Consider the following 12,420-nt stretch of genomic DNA (forward strand, 5'->3'; position numbering starts at 1 on the left):
AAGAAGAAGGAGAAGAAGAAGAAGGAGAAGGAGAAGAAGAAGAAGAAGAAGAAGAAGAAGAAGAAGAAGAAGAAGAAGAAGAAGAAGAAGAAGAAGAAGAAGAAGAAGAAGAAGAAGAAGAAGAAGAAGAAGAAGAAGAAGAAGAAGAAGAAGAAGAAGAAGAAGAAGAAGAAGAAGAAGAAGAAGAAGAAGAAGAAGAAGAAGAAGAAGAAGAAGAAGAAGAAAGAAGAAGAAGAAGAAGAGGAAGAAAGAAGAAGAAGAAGAGATAGACAGGCTAGGGACCTTTGGCCCCAAGGAACAGCATGGGGGTTGAGTTCCCTGGATTTTCTTAACATCTGCTATATACAGACTGGACAAAGTCAGAAAAATGTCAAGAGATGTAGAACATGATGCCTCCAAAACAATATGCACTCTCCAGTCAAGGGAACAGGAAAGTGATATCCCAACACCACAAAAATATTTAGACAAGAACTGACTTCAGTAGCATACCTGCAACTCCATTCCCCACAGCCCTAACAGCAAAGGCCAATAGATAAACCTTCAATACCACACCTACCAGGTTTTACCAAGGCACCTTCAACCCACCCAGCTCACCCTCTTGAGGCTGACAGAATCAACAACAATAACAAAAAATGAGCAAGAGTGAAGGCTTGAGTTCAAAGTCCCAGTCTTGGGTAAGTGAGAGAGGGGAGATGGAGAGGAAAAAGGGGAGGGAGAGAGAGAAGGAGAGAAAAGGGGGAAGGGAGAATGAAAAGGACAGAGAGAAGGAGAGAGAGAAGGATGAAGGGAGAGAGTGAGAGAAAGGGAAGAGAAGGAGAGGGAATGAGGTGTCTGGTGTGGTGATGCATGCCTGTAACTGCAGTGCCTCGGGAGGTAAGGATTGCAAGGATCAGTTTGAAGCCAGCACTAGAAAAAAAAATATTGAGGTTATGTCTTAAACAAGCAGGGCATAGTAATGCCTATCCCTGGTTCTATCTAACAGGAGAATGTAGGCGAATCCTGGTCTGAGGTTGGCCCTATGGGGGCAGGGAGAGGAAGCAACACCCTATTGGAAAAATAACTAAAACAAAAAGGACTGAAGGCTGCAAAGATCCTGAGTCAAAAAATAACTCTGGAGCCACCAAGAAAATAAAAAAAAAAGGAAGAAATTCAAATAAATTAGCATTTATGTAAAGAACAGACCAAACAGATCAGAAACAATATATTAAGATATAACTGAAAATAATTTCAAGAATCTAAAATAGAGAGATAAGGCTAGAGATTAAGAGGATAAAAATGAGAGGGACAGATGAACATTTGAACACTGTTTGGTAAAATTTTACCTTTCCAATTGGTGAAGAGAGCTATGAACAATGGTTACATATGTGAACACCCTGACTTATATTTGGAAGTAATCAAACAGTTTTCTGGTGATAAAAGATATATGGTTTAAACAATATAATACAGATAGGCCAAACATAAAGAGGGACACAGATAAAACAAATTCAAACAAAATGAAAGTGACAATTACTTTCAAATAGAATAAAATTTGTAATAAGTTTCACATATAAGTAAATATATGTTTTTCTACTCCTTTTCCCATTTTTTCCCTATAAAGGAAAGGAAAAATGACCCAACTTTAAATGAGGATGTAGCAGGGGACTTCTTTCCCACATGGTTTTGCTTCTCAGCAGAACAATTCTGTGGTCAGAATGTATATATCCTTTCCAAAGACAAAGGCTGCATGTTTTCTCTCACATGAGGAAGTTATATGTAGCTTACAAAGTAGTAAGTAAAAACATTGAGTGGTGTAGAAATGTATTGACTGGAAGAAATACGGTACATTCAAGGGAGAACTCAAATAGTATAATTCCTTAGAAAGGCAAGGTCAAAGTTCAACAAAATGAGCACCAGTAAACAAGTACTTGAAATGGGGGGAGATGGTCATGGAGAGAGGAGCAGAAGAAGAAGGAGAAGTGGGGGAGAATGCAATCAAGAATTCAAGCATCGTGTTGGCCGCAGCAGCAAAGCGTTTAGCGCCATGTCTCACACCATTTTGCTGGTGTAGTCTACCAAGAGGCCAGAAGGCAGAACTTGCGCTGACTCTGAATCTGTGAATGAATGCATGGAAGGTGTTTGTAAAATGTATGAAGAACATCTGAAGAGAATGAATCCCAATAGCCCCTCGATCACGTATGATATCAGTCAGTTGTTTGATTTTATCGACGATCTGGCAGATCTCAGCTGCCTTGTTTACCGAGCTGATAGCCAGACATACCAACCTTATAACAAAGACTGGATGAAAGAGAAGATCTACGTACTCCTTTGTCGGCAGGCCCAACAGGCTGGGAAATAATTGAGTTGGAAGCATTAGGGTACAAGTGGGCTTGGAACAAAGGTGTGTACAGTGTGCTATCGTGGGAGTTTGTATTAACAGTGATGCTGTTTCCATTTTGTTAGTCTAGCCAAGAGCGAATGTATTAGATGAAATGAGGATCTTCCTATTGAAGGCCCTCATTGTAGCTTTTTTTTTTCTTTTTCTTTTTTTTTACTTAAACATTTTTATGATGATTTAGATGGAAGTTGTTCATTGTCAGTTAATGTTGGTTCCAGTCCTTCAAACTGTTCCTATCTACTTTATAACATTCACAAACGAACCCTTCAAGATGGGGTGGGATGGAAACAATTTAGTTATGTACTCAGATAAAGTCTTAATGCAAAGTAAATAAATGGTGTTTAGTTATTTAAAAAAAAAGAATTCAAGCATCTCCACAAAATTAAGAAAAATGAGGGAAGGGTTGGGTTTGGAGGGATGGGTGAAAATGTTGGCAGGGGTGACAATCAAGATGTATTGTATTCATATACTGCCTTGTAAAATGACAACCTCTTTGTATAACTACTTAAAAGATAATGAAACTATTTTTTAAAGCCATATGTTGAAGTCAAATTCCTAGTTCTGGTGTTAGGAGCTAGGCTTTTGGGAGGTGACTTGGTGAAGAAGGTGTACTTCTGATTGAGATTAGTGCTCTTTCAAGGGCCTAAGGAGACCCCTTCAGCATCTACAGATACAAGAAGGTACAAGCCATAAGAAAGTAAGTCCTCATCCATTCTTTTTGTTGTAGGCCTGAGCTCTACCCTGACCTTCTTTTGCTCAAGGCTAGTACTCATTGTATGAGCCACAGTGCCACTTCCAGCTTTTTCTATGTATGTGGCACTGAGGAAGGGCTTCATGCATGCTAGGCAAGCACTCTACCACTAAGCCACATTCCCAGCCCCAGTTCTCCATTCTTGCCTTGACCTTGGACTTCTCTGCTCCAAAATGATGAGGAATAAATTTCTGTTGTTTTAAAATGTCAAACTAAGTAACCATCAAAAATTTGTTTTCTAAAGAATCACAATAGTTTGAGGGATACCAGAGACTTGCAAGTAAGAAATACATATGCCATAATAAACTATGATGCCTTCAAAGAAATTGAGGTGAGGAGAAATTTTAACAGCAAAAAAAGAGAAATTTACACATGCTGCTTTGATAGACTTGATTGGTCTTAGAGACTGAAGATGGGAGTTGATAGCTCAATGATGGAGATGCCACTGATTGGGAAGTGTTTTGTCACAGCATCTTGTCTGAATTGCTGCAGTCCCAAAGAAAGTTAAAGATAAGTTTTGTTGAACTGCTCTGTACATACCTTTGTGGTGTGCAAAGGGATAGGATACATCTAAAACAAGAAAAACAATCCTCCTCTGAGTCTTTGCAATATCCTCGAGATAGAGGCAGGCATGAACTGTCCCCCTTCCCAACTTCTTAGATCTACTGATGACCATCTCTGACAAGAAAGATTTCATCCTGGAATCATAAACTTGCACAAAACTTACACAGTGTATTGGTTTTTTTGTTTTGTTTTGTTTTTACAGCAACATGAACAAATTAAGACAAGCAAGTTCAGGTTTATCCCTTTCTGGTATCTTGCTGATCATCTCCTTCGTACCACACTGTACTTCTAAAAGCCATTCAGGCTCTCTTTCTATTTCAATACAATATAGATCTAGATCTCATCGCAGGCTGTTTTTCTTCTGCTTCACACTTCCTCACATCCATTTCTATTCTAACAACCTTGGTGTCTATCAGGGAATTTGGCAATGACATTCTCTCCTAGACAAATATTCTTACTGCTCTTCAGCCCATTATTGCATTCTTCCTGGATACCTAGTAGACCTGCTCCACACAGGATTTTGGCCTACCCCAGGCAAGTTCTGACTCACATGGTAACTGATATTGAGTGCCAAATAATGGAGTCAGAATCACAAAATACCTAAAGAAAAAAACTGTAAATAACCCCTACCAAAAAAAAAAAATCCACAAAATCACAATTATGATGAGCTAGTTCCCTAAGAAGAAAAACTTGGTTAAAGTAAATAAGATCTTAGAATCAAACAAAAAATAATAGCCTAGAATTCCAAAATATTGAATGCACAACAACACAAATTAATATAACTTTCCTCAGCATGCTCTGGAAAAATATGCAGTCAAGAATAATTTTTAAATACTGGACAAAAAAAAATCTGGGGTGATAGTAATGAAAGGATATCAGCCTTATTACAAATAAGAGCATGTAATTTCTACATTAATAAAAACAGTACAGTTTGGCATAAAGTAGACCAACAAACAGGCCAATGGATCAAAAAGATAATAGAATCTATGAAATGCAACAAATGGATATATAAAAACTCAGTAGGGGTAAAAAAAGACTTATCAAATGGTTTTATTGTTATATTTAGTAACTTAGGAATAGAATCAGTGTGGACACTGATTACATACCATCTACTCATGCTTTCAAACTTTATATCTCAAAACTATCAATAATCTCAAACAAAAGAACAAGTTTGAATAAAGCAGTAGAATGAGTTGAGTGAGTTGCAACTCCTACACAATACTAATTCATTTGGATGATTCTATCTTCTAATTTCTATAAATGAAACTTCCATGTCAGGTTTTGTTTAAACAGATTTTCAACAATATAGGTATTACAAAGTAAAAATAGGAAAGACTGAGGGATAAAACTATATAAAATTTAAAATCTTTTTACATCAAAATAAGCCAAAGAATAAAGGTGGTAAAAATATTTATATCACATAAATTTAATGTGTTAATTCCTTAGTTATGGAAAGCTTATAAATAAGTTAAAATAAATTAAAACTACAAAGTCTTCAATTTGTAAAAAAAATTATTTGAGCCATAATGTCCACATTTTTAAATCTAGAAAGATATTAAAATAAACTGAGAAATTTCAACCAAGTTTTACAAATTGAAACTTGGGTGGAGGAATGACTGGACACACAGAGTCCAGACTGAGTGGTTTGCCCTTCTGAACCCAGGAGAAGAGCTGGACCCAAACACTTGAGAGGGAGATATAGTGCTAGAAAGAAAGGGGTTCATAGAAGGTGCCCATGAAATCCACCATCCTCTCCCTCACTCCTGTATTCACACAATTATCCTCAAACATGCAGAATCCTCATGAATCAAGCCTTTTCAAGTTAAAAAGGAAACAAAATCAAAATTTCTATTTCCACAGAAAGAGAACCACTTGTTTAGGCCAAATTCAGCAGCAAGAGAAAAATGTTCCTGATTTTGCTTTGGATCTCCTAGAAAAATGATGACTGACTTCTACCCTACTCACCGTAAAGCAAAGCATGACAGAATAAACCCTGCTCACAAACACAAAGTACGATCATTTTTATCATCACAATCTTAAAACATAGATAAAAGGAAGTATATTGGCACTGAGTCAAAGATATAACATGAAAGAGATTGATCAAGCCATATACAAACAGAAATAAATGACCACCAAAGAACAAAAGAAAATAAAGACAAAAGAAATCATCTCCAATAATCCCTTGTGAATATTTCAGAAAATACTGTAGGCATAAAATATAAATAAAATGCAATATAAAGTGGATGGCCAGAGAATAAAAAATAACACAGAAATTAAGATATAATAGCTAAAAACAAAGAACTAGTAGTAATAAACAAATACATGTGAAAACAAACATCACAGATAGGCAGATTAACAGAAAATGCCCTGCTTTGTTTCACTATTAAATTAACAAAAACAAAAAAGTGGTTTTTAATAAAGAAAAATTAATGTTGGGAAGGATGTAATTAAGTGCTGCAGTATCATGTATTTGTGCAACTCTTTGGAATTAATTGAGTTTATATATATATGTATGTATATATGCATATATATGTATATATATATGCATATCTATATATGAACATAAGCCTGTGGTCAATTGTAGAACTGCTGTCTGAATGCCCTTGAATTACAACAGTTCTCTTCTTGAATGCTTTTCTCAAAAAGAACTACAGAATGTACTGCAAACACATCTTTGGGTAGGAGGGATTGATAGCAGTCTAGCCTCTGTTGCAGTACTTCTTGAAAACAGGTGCTTTAGTCAAATCAGTTATGTGCATGCTCCCACTGCATAAAAACATAGAAAAGACTGCTTTCCATGTTTCCTCTGATGTGTCACAAATAAGGCACATATAGATAGATGCCTTCACATTACAGTGTCCAGGGATAAAATTTTAACTCCCAGATTATATTAAGAAAGACAAATTATTTTTAAGTAGAGAATTTTGATGTAAATTCCCTCAAATATTCATGAAATGTGTGTCACCTCATTATTTGCACCAGACCCCCCATAAAAGCAGTAGTGAGGAAGGAAAGGTTTCTTAACAAATCCATTTTAATATTCACACAATTTATGTTGGTGTTAAAGTCATTGTAAATATCAATATAAACAGAAACAATTTTCGATACACACTAGTAAGACCTTTGGTAGCCTTGAGTTGATAGCTTCAACCAAATGGATAACAGAACATTTTAAGACTTAGTTAAAGTTGCAAACATTGAATTTTTCACTGATGTCGAATATCAAATGCCAAGTGCATAGAAATGGCAACATCATTTAAGTCATTCTCAGGTATAGATCAATTAAAGCAGTAACAAACATCAAAATGTACCAGAGTCAAACTGCTTATATTGAAAAACCAAAAGAACATCAAAAATCTTATAACCCTGAAAGACAAGACTTGTTAGGGAGGAAAAATGCTTATCTATCATATTATATACCAGCATTAACATTTGCTAGCTTAAATCTAATAAAGCCTTCTTCCATAAATGCACCATTAATAAAGTCTTCAAAATGGCTTCTCTCAACATTTTCTTTTTGATTTTTCATGGTTTAATTAGAAACATCTTTAAAAAGGCTAGTTTTACTATAGTAGTATCACATCTGCACTTTCAGCAAGATGCTGTTTAATCACAATGGGTTATAAAGTGAAACTTGTCATACTTATTGTATTATCTGGTAGAACCCACACATTTTCTACTTTTAGTGCCCCTGAGTCATCATCTTATATTTGTTCATCAACATTTTAACTGCCCCTCTTTAAAAAATGTAATTTGATAGTTAATTTTCTAAACTTGTTATTCTTTTATTTCTTTTCAAAGCAATGACATTTCATATGCCTTTGATATGCATAGTACTGCACCTGACCCCCTTTTTTTTTCTTACAAGCAGAAAGTCACTTCTTTCTTTTTAAAAACATGATATTATCTTGCTATTTCGGTCTAGAAATCTGATGAAACTAAATTCTTCTAAGGTTTCATGATCATCAGTAAAAATGAAGTAGCTCTATTATGCCACATCCTTGCATAGTTTCAGAATATAAGTAAACACTATAGAGGGGGTGTTGAAATTGGTAGCACTTTGAAATTAATTGCCTATGAAAAATCTTAAATATATTGACGTACATTTAAATGCAGAAGATTTTTTTCAAGTTATTTTCATCGATGAGATTTCTTCTAATAAAGAATAATTGTCAAAAAAAGAATAATTGTCAGATTTTTAAAAAAAATAGTCAAAGAAATTTTTTAGGTTAAGTGCTAGTTTGAGAGTTTTTCATTTATGGGGACAGAATAAAACAGATAAAACAAATTACAAGCCTGCTGAAGAACTCAGGCCCTCTCTCTTTCTTTCCCACCTACCTTCCCTCTCCTTTTTCCTTTGTTTCCTTATACATTCAGCAAAAATAAGTGAACGTATTATTCAGAAAAGTATGCATGTTTAATTATTGTAAACTCTCTTGAGAGTAAGAACCAATTCCTATAATCATTAGACCCTACATGTACAGACCCTTTACTACTTCAACAATGGATGGAATAATAGCTTAGAAAGCAGGTTAAAGAGCCAGCACCTCAGTTTCAATCCTAATCCTGTCTTAATAGAAGTGTCACTTTAGGCAAACTTATATAACCTTTCTTTATTCTGAAAAGTAGTAATAGTAGTACTAGTCCATTTATATAACTGCTTGAATTACTATGCTGAAAGTATTTAGAATAATTTCTAATGCACAGTAATGATTTCATAACCAAAAGTTATTGATTTTATTTCTGTTTGATGATGCAGGCAAAACCAATTCTTCACCTTTTGTGTTTGTACAGCCCTCTGGTGCTTTGAGAAAAACAATAGAAGAAAGATTTATTTTAGCTCAGGATTTCAGAGGGCTTGGTCCATAGTCACTTTTGTTTTTGAAAGTTCTATGGCAAGGCACAATACTATGGTAGGCAGTATATGGTAGAAAGAAGTTGCTCACCCCACAGTAACTGGGAGGAAAAGAGAGAAAGGGCTGGGAACAAGATATACTTTTCAAAGACTCAGACCCAGAGACCTACTTTCTTCAACTAGCTCCCTCCTCCACTTAAAGTTTCCACCATTTCCTTACAGCATCAGCTGCTAGAGACCAATCCCTCAACACAGAATCCTCTAAAGGGACATTTAAATTCTAAGCCATAACCAGGGGAAACCCTTTTACAGAAAATTAACCAAATGGTCTGCTTTAAATGTATTTCTTAATTTAATAATCTCTTCAACACGTATTATTTAAGCACTTGCCATATTCTAGAAACAGAACTAGATTCTGGAGACTTGAGAGTAATATGAAACAGGGGACCTGACTAAACAAGCAATTACCATAGTGTTTGCAACTGTTACAGAAGGAGTGGTGGGAGGTGATGTAGAGCCAGGGGGATCCTGGTAGGGATCTTCTGTGGGTGGCAGTATCACCTGCCTGTCACTCTGATTTTTTTACTCCTCTAACATCTTAATAGTCTTCTGCAGTCAGAAATGGGGTTTATTTGATCCTAAAGAAGGGTGAGGTTTCAGGAATCTGTGTACTGAGAAAGCACTTCCTTTGATTTTGTGCAAGAGTCTGAAGATACTACAATTCTTAGATAAAAGAGACAAGCCAGGAATAGCATGAAACACTGACATCAAATATCTGTGCTGCTACAGCTTATCCAAATTGTAAACAAATCTGTACATCACCCCAATAGTGCTCATAAAGAAGACCTTTTATGTATGACTCATTTTTAAGGAGAGATTCATCTCAGGCAGGACAATTAATCAATATCATCACCTCATTGTCACACAGATAGTATTCTAGAAAGGCCTAAGAATCCAATCTTAAAACAATTCCAAATAAGGAGTTTCAGTGGCCTTTCTTACTCTCAATTTCTAATGGTTATAACATTAACTATCATCACATTTATGGCTTAATCAGGAACATGATCATTCTGCTGCTGCATTTCATTTGCTTCACCTTTTCAACTTCAAAGTTCCCTCTATTTCCTTCTTCATTGCCTCTACTTCAACCTCTTCATTCTTCTCTGCTTTACACCTCTTTTCTAAATTCTTTATCTGGAAATTATCTCGTCCTAGTTCTGTTGTATGGGAATTCAATCCCAGATATATGGAGATGACACAATTTAGGAGGTTGAACTGGGAGTCTTTATTAGAAAGGCAGCGTCTGCAGGCAGACTCCTGTCACAAAAATGTACAGGCCAGAACATAACTAGCACATAGCTTAAAAAAAAATCACATGTTGAGGTAGAGACTAAGCCTTAACCTCTTAACAAAAGTGTTATACATGAAGCATGCTAGATGAAGATTATTCCTAATAAAGGAGCTATATATAAACACAGCAAACTAGATGGGGATACTTAATCCAGGGGAACATCAGGACCCCAATTATCTAGGGGAAGCATGAGCTTCCTGGAACCCTACAATTCATGATACATATGCAATCCAAAGAATGTCCTCTATAACTTCTAGAGTTCTCAGAAAGTACCCATCTTCTATTAACTTCTATCTAGATGCCAAGATGGCATTACTTAGATCCAGTATCGATATTCCAGTTCTAAAATAATGCAACGAGTTATGTACAGTAGGTTTTAGTCTTCTGGAACATTTCATATTAAGTTGAAAAAAAGCTTTAAAGAAATAATTAAATTATGAAATTTTAGAGATCACACAACTAATGTAGAGCTGGGGTTTTCTTGCTATGTTTTGAGAGAGAAAGGAAACTATGCAGATGGGAGTAAAAAATTGTAGAACTGACATGCGGCTAACATGTGTCCCATCATGGTATTTCTTGTTCCTACAGTGCCTCAGGCTCCTGCTCAAATGTCTCTTCCTGCTCAAACTCTTCTTGGTCCCATAATACCCTGAGTGTCTGGCAAACCAATGACAAGGGCCTCAGTGGCTCATGTACAAGCCATCTAGGAAATCAGCTAAAGCCTAGAGGAAGAGAAATGGGAGGAGCCTGTACTATAAAAATGGACCTCCCAAGAGGACTGTTGGACTCCTCTTTGGTCCTCTCTCCATATGAAAGGTTGTGCTTTCTTCAAGGATTTTTTCTTTTTAAAAAGTTTTCTATTTAGTGTGTGTGTGTGGAGGGGGTGGGGGGATGTATAGGCCCTGTGCTTGGTAGGCATTCTACCATTGGAGCTGTACCTTCAATCTGGTTCTTTCACTTTCAAATAAACATTCCCTAATTCAAGTTACTGGCCCTACTTCTATACTGTTTCTGAGTACAAGGACCTGCTTTAAATTACACCATCCTGAACTACCACAACTGGCATCCAATGGTATAATCAGATATGTTTTATTACTAAGATAGTTACTTGTGTGTTCCCCAATACAATACATACATATATAGTATATTATATATAAATTATATGCATATATGTTTATATTTAAACATACACATATATAAATGTGTAAACATATATATTTATATAGATACACATAAACATGTTATTTTTCTACATGGAATATGTAGCTTCTAGTCTGATAACTGTATGCTTTGATTGTTTCTGCTATAGCAGAGAACAAAATGAATTGTGCACAATAGTTTTGAAAGCCAATTATTACTTTTTATCCATGTCAGAATAATAACAATTGTCACTATTTAAATAATTTCTTTCATTCCCAGACCCTCAAGGCACTTCAACATTGTTGCTTCACATTATTTGAGTTTATTTCTTTTGGAAGACCAGCAAACTATAGACACATAATACATGGTTAGCTATGCTAATTTTGTTTTAACAAGTGAAAACAAAATAAATAGCCTACTAAAAAGCCAGATAGTATTTTGAAGATAAACCCTTTGAAAAGTAGGGTACACAGATGTTTTGTTTCATATCCAGAAAATTTTTTAAAAATTACTCATGTACACACAAAATCCTGTATTTGATTGACTACAACTGAATTGTCAGATTCTCCTTTACCAAACATAGAAATGGGCAGCTTGCTTGTCTGTTGAAAAATCGTTACAATGAATAGTAAACCTACAGCTTTTTAAAGGTTTGCTGCAAATTTTATGAGTAAATTTTGTGGAAAACTGTGTAAATAGAGCATAATTATTTTAAAAATAGGAGCCTTTGTTATTAGTCATCTAACTGTCTGGGTATGCAAAGCACCCTGCTGTATAGACAAAGGACTGAAAAAAGTTACCTGTAGAGAGTTTTTGCTATTGAAAGAATAAAAACTAAAGCAATGGAATGAACTTTCAGTTCACAAATGCAAATACTGAATGTTAAACCTGGCAGAGGGAAAATCACTTTAGCCTGATAACCGGATTACTTAGAACAAAAATAGAGAAAATTAAGAACTGAAGAGCAGAAAATTAAGGTGGAATGCAATTTAAAGAGTAAGTAGATGATGTAGCCTTTCATTTTCTTCCCCCCCTGTGTCCAGCTAATTAAAATTACAATCAAAATGAAAGAGTCTAAACTTGTAAATATCTTTAGCTAATGATTTTGTCTTTTTAATCATCCTCACATTCAAAGTCTTCTTTTATTCATTTAGGTCTTTACAATAAAATGAAATTGTTTTACTCCTGTAAAAATCCTCCTTTTAATTTTCCTTATCAGCTTCTCTTTATATAATATATTCTCTAGGTTTTTTTTTCTTTTTATTACGTATCTTTTCAACTTTTCCTTTTCCTTTGAACATACTTTAGAGAAGGTACAGCTTATATAAGAATAGAGCTTATATTTTACTTAAAAATTTTAATACTGGGGATTGGGGGATGTAACT

At 35.2% G+C, this 12,420-nt stretch overlaps 1 pseudogene; it reads left to right on the forward strand.

Moving 5' to 3' along the window:
• The first annotated feature begins 2,020 nt into the window (after positions 1-2,020).
• Positions 2,021-2,355, forward strand: LOC122117492 (annotated as a pseudogene).
• Positions 2,356-12,420: the final 10,065 nt, after the last annotated feature.

The sequence above is a fragment of the Dipodomys spectabilis genome, unplaced genomic scaffold (assembly GCF_019054845.1).
Source record: "Dipodomys spectabilis isolate Male_0828 unplaced genomic scaffold, ASM1905484v1 ptg000141l, whole genome shotgun sequence".
Classification (NCBI taxonomy): domain Eukaryota; kingdom Metazoa; phylum Chordata; class Mammalia; order Rodentia; family Heteromyidae; genus Dipodomys; species Dipodomys spectabilis.